Genomic DNA, 5,645 nt, shown 5'->3' with positions numbered 1-5,645 from the left:
CGACTTAAAGTGGATCGCGATAACGTGTTGAAAGAATTTTTTGAAATTACTCATACGCTCTATTCTTTTTATCAAATTCATAACGACATTTCCATTCCTGGTCACTCGGATGAAATATTGAAAATTTTGCTCATTATCACTTTCGTCTGATGACACTATATCATTTGGCACCGTTTTTTTCTTCGATGTGTGCGTTCTGTTTTTGATTTGCAGCTCCTTTCCACTACAATGGCCTCATCACTTTCTATCGATGCCAAATCTTTATTCGTAAAAAAATAAACACGAATTTAAGAAAAAGTGTAGATTGCATTAGTTCAATGAAATCACTTACCCGAAAAAGACTCAGCTCGTGTGAGCCATTTGTGATCTTGTTTGCATTGGCCGACTTTCATCTGAAGTCGTATTGTCAGGAATACGTGATCTAATTTGATTTCTTCGATGAGCACGCTGTGTCCTCGATGATTCAACCATAACAATTGCTTCATCACTTTCAATCGATGCTGGATCTTCATCCGAACTGGTTTTGCATCTCTTCGCTACAGCACCTTCGTCAAATTCTTCTGATTATTCCGTCATTATTTCCGTACAACTCAAATTCTGATGTCGCATCCACTACTTCGGCTTCTGTGACAATTTCATTTTCTCCGTATAATGTTTTATTTTTCGGATTAGCGAGTGCATTTAGCAACAACATTGGGCTATCTTTATAGTCAATCCACAACTTCTGTATAATCTTTGAGCGTTTCTTATAAAAACTGCTTCTTGTGTCTTTTTGTTGTGTGCCATTTACATAATTTTCAAATTGAGTGCTGCTCGCCGCTTCCAATTTTTGTAATGTCTCACAAAATTGAAAAAAAGTCCCATGAGTTTTGAAAGGTTTATTCACCTTTCCATTGAATGCCTCCGCGTCAGAAGTCGTTCGTTTGTCTCGCTTGAAGACACAGAAATGGTAGGGTGTAACAATTTTCATCCACTCATTATTGAAGTAATTGATAAATGATGAAAATGCAATTTTATCCAACTTTAGGGCTTCTTTGGATAGGCTCCGAAAACTGTTTTCAATATGTTGTATTGGTAGTAGTGGAAGACATTGAAAACGTCGAAAAATATCTTTATATTTTTCATTAGTTTTAACTTTATCAAATAGAACAGTACATTTACAAAGCTTTCTACGTAACGCCTGGCAAAAATGAAACCAACAACCCAAAACAGGGATTTTCGAATTGATCACGTATAGAATGTTTGTAAGACCTTTTCTCATGGCTTTCTCAAAGTCGATGATAATCCCTTCTCCCCTTAGTGGTATTAAATTATCGTGTATATACTTGAATACACTTTCATATGCTGCAATCGTTCTCTTGGACATTAAAATCTCCACTAAAGGAAATGACTAAATAGTGAAAAGATTTCAAGTATTAGTTTTATATGTATTCAAGAAAAATGTTAGAACTTTACAATGAAAATCCACTCACTTTTAATCCAAATCTGACATGTAGTATTACAACTTGCTGCCAAACACCTTTAAGGGTGATTCGAAATGTACCATCCAGAATAAAAAATCGCTCATTTTCGGGAATGTATTTCAATACGAGATCAATTGACTTGGAGGATGAAAAAATGCAATTTTCAAAGTTATCGGTGATTATAACGTCATTAAAAAATGGCCCCCGATCTTGTAGCAAAGAAAACATATAAGCGTCTCTAATGCATGCTTTTTCAAACTCAGCCAAAACTTCTTTCCCATTGGTTGGGGAATTTCCATATTTTTCCTTGCGGCAATTACTTAAAGTTTTCTTGAATTCACTAAAAACTTTGGGATATGGTGTTCCTTCGCATAGTGGATCTTTTTGCCAACTAAAATTAAAAAGATAAATATTAATAACTAGTTTAAAAGGCATACAATGATTTTTAGATAGGATAGATGCGTAAGATCTCCGCAAGATCCAGATCCAAGCGTGCGTACGCTGCCGCATGATGCATACATATATAATACGCACGCAAATTCGTTATTCTTATTTCCCCTTCTTTGATTCGCATGCCATAGCATTACGGAGTAAGGAATGTATGTATCATGCGGCTACGTACGCACGCTTGGATCCGGATCTTGCGGAGATCTTACGGATCTATTCTATCCAAAAATCATTGTATGTTAAAAGGTAATTAGGTTTTAAAGGGAAAACTGACTCGGCCACCACATCCATATACACTTCATATGAGCTCATTGACCTCGGTGCTGATCGCGCTCTTTCTTTCATAAGATTATCGCAATACATTGATTTGAAATCTTGATATTGAGGCCCATGTGAATTAAGATGTATAACGGATACATCTTGAAAAGCACTTTTGTCAAGTCTTACAAACACTCTGGCTTTACATCCCTTCACTCGGCATGTATATGATGTTAGCTGTGTTTTTGTCGAATATGCATTTTTATAATAAAGTTGTTGCCGCTCTGAGTCCCACAAGAGCTCTGAGTTTTGTCGTAGTCCAGGTATAATTGTGTATTTAATATTTTTTAAAATTTCTTCATCGTTGGGTTGTGTCGAAGAGTTTTCAAGCTCTTTTAATAGCTCTGTTGTAAAACTGTCACTCATTTTTAAACAGCAAATTATAATTATAATAAATAATAAATAATAAATTACGAGATCAATTAATTGCTACTCTTACTACTACTGCTGTCAAAGGTGAAAAAATAATCGTACGATATGATAATAAGCGATGTATTAATCCGCTAGTGGCGCTTTAATAGCTTTCATTTATTCCCGCATATATAACACATTCAGATTCTATTTAACAAAAGACATAGTTACACATAACAGATATTATATATTTTATACCATAAAATTGCTTGCATCGTTAATAATTTCAAACAAAAATGGATTATTCTAAGCTTACTGTATGTATTGTATCTACTACTTTGAATATTCTAACTAAATTGTCTTCCTTGTGAACTCAGTCGGCATAGTTTCTTTTTTATATTGTGAAATTCGCCATAGAATAGCAAAATCATTATAAAACAGTGAATTAAATGGTGTTTTAGATAAAAACAAACATTCAAAAAAAAAAAACATTTCAAAGCTATTTTTGTGAACAAACGCAAATTGTAGAATGCATACAAAACAGTTCAGTGTTTTTTTTTAAGAAGCGAATGCCCAACAAAAAAGCAAGATTTGAAGGAAAAAGCAAATCGATTGAAAGAATAACATGACAAATTCGAGATGAAGTGCTTGGACCTCAACTGTATGGATGCTTCTTTGGCAAATGCACAAGAAGACGACGAGATTGATGCACTATGCAGTGTAATTCAATCGAAGTTTGCAAATCGAATTGATGCGTTGGATTGTGAAATGGAAAACAAAATTTTACAAGAACAAAATGCCCAGCAAAGCGAATTAAAGCAAAATGAGCAATGCTCTCAACAACAACAAGCTTCAATGGCTGAAATACATTCACAACCCACACAAAACCAAGATATGCAATCTGGTATTAAAAATATTGGGTGTATAAATTAATTTTGAGGGATTTCTACCAGATGGCGTAACTTGTACTGTAACGCATCGGACCATACTGTAACCTTATTCACGTGAAAGCCACATCATTTGACATTAGTTTTCAGAATGTGTTATTTTGTCAAAGTGTAAACAGCATAATTTTTTCGCTTACAATCATGTCAGCATATGTGCCAAAAAAACAGCATTTGCGGGAAGTTTTACTTTTCTTCTTTAATTCGAAGAAAAGTGCCGCTGAGAGCCATCGATTATGGTCGGAAACTTATGGTTCTGACCATAAAATATCGATTAAAACATGCGAGTACTGGTTTCGACGTTTCAAAAGTGGTGATTTCAACGTGGAAGACCAAGAACGGTCAGGTCAGCCAAAAAAGTTCGAAGGTGCAGAATTGCAAGCATTATTGGATGAAAACTCGGCCTGAACACAAAAAGAACTTGCATTAGAGTTTAATGTCACTCAATCAACCATTTGTGAACGTTTGCGTGCAATGGGAAAGATTCGAAAGCTAGGGAAATGAGTGCCACATCAACTCAATGAAAATCAATTGAGAGCACGAATCACAGCATGCAAAAAACATCTTGCCGAGCACAAAAAACACAGCTTTTTGAATCGTATTGTCACTGGCGATGAAAAGTGGGCCTATAACGATAACCCAAAACGTAAAGGAGCGTATGTTGATCCAGGCCAACCAGGACCTTCACAGCCAAAACGAGATATTCATTGCCAGAAGGTTATGTTGTGCATCTGGTGGGATCAGAAAGGAATCGTGTATCATGAGCTGCTAAAACCAGGTGAAACGGTTACAGCTCAACGCTACCGCATGCAGTTAATCAAAATGGAGCATGCATTGAAGATTAAATGGCCACGGATAGCGTCTAAACAAGACAAAGTTGTGTTTCACGATGATAATGCCAGGTCACATCGAGCAGACATCGTTAAAAAAAAAAAGTACAAGACTTCGGTTGGGATCGGCTTGATCAACCCGCGTACTCTCCAGACCTTGCTCCTTCTGACTACCACTTGTTTCGATCGATGCAAATGGGCTTGTCCGAGATATCGTTTCGAAATCCTGAAGGATTGCGGAAATGGATCGATGAATGGATAGCCTCAAAAGATGAGGAATTCTTTCGACGCGGAATCGACAAGCTACCAAGAAGATGGGCGGAAGTCATAGCAAACGATGGGCAATACATTGGTTAAAGTACTCATTCTTGTTATTTTGAATAAATGTTTCTTTTCACACAAAAATCCCTCAAAATTAATTTATACACCCAATAAGTACACATATGCTGAATTTTTTGGCACCATGAATGAATGGCATAGTTTTGAAAGTAAATTCAAAGCTGAAGTGCATGATAAGGAGATCGACGTCGAGCAAAAATATTGCATGCTAGTGCAAGCATGCCATGGACGAGCGAAAGATATTGTCAGCAATGCCGCTGAAAACTATGCCGAGGCTTGGAAGCAGTTGAACGACTTGTATGGAGAGTCCTACATACAAGTAGACTTTTGCATTGCAAAAGTCCTTGAAACGGTACAAATCACAGAGCCAAATGCGGACTCTATTTTGTACATCAAAGACCGAGGTGCAAAATGTATCAAAATATTAGAAAAGGTACTAGAAAATGACACGCAAAATCATTTTGTGATGGTCATGATGGCCGGCAAATTGGATCAGGAGACGGCACGCGCATGGGAACGCCACCGTGCTGGTCTAGCGAAATCATGGGTCGAAGCAGGCGATAATCGTTCGGTGATAAAGCATATGCCGAGTTGGAAAGATCACCTATTTGTCATAATGCATGACAAAGAAAAGCAAAGCATAGCATATATGCATATCACCGTGTCAGGAAGTAGTTATTCTTTCAAATATTTTTGATAGTTAAACTTTATTATTTATTGAATTGGGATAAAATTGACTGTGATAAATGGCTGTGATATTTTTTTATCTAGTTTTAAATTTTTATGTAATAAATTTTTATTCTTTTAATGCATGCATCCAAACACCGGCATTAAAATTGTAATGTTACTAACCATTACATTAACATAAATGTTTGTAATAGCTACTACAATTGAATCGTTGCGGCGAAAGAGTAGCTCTTATTTTTCTCCAAATAATACTGCAACATAAAGAT

The sequence above is a fragment of the Contarinia nasturtii genome, unplaced genomic scaffold (assembly GCF_009176525.2).
Source record: "Contarinia nasturtii isolate CC-2019 unplaced genomic scaffold, AAFC_CNas_1.1 Cnas_scaffold_863, whole genome shotgun sequence".
NCBI classification, from domain to species: domain Eukaryota; kingdom Metazoa; phylum Arthropoda; class Insecta; order Diptera; family Cecidomyiidae; genus Contarinia; species Contarinia nasturtii.
Note: the sequence above shows the minus strand (reverse complement) of the source record.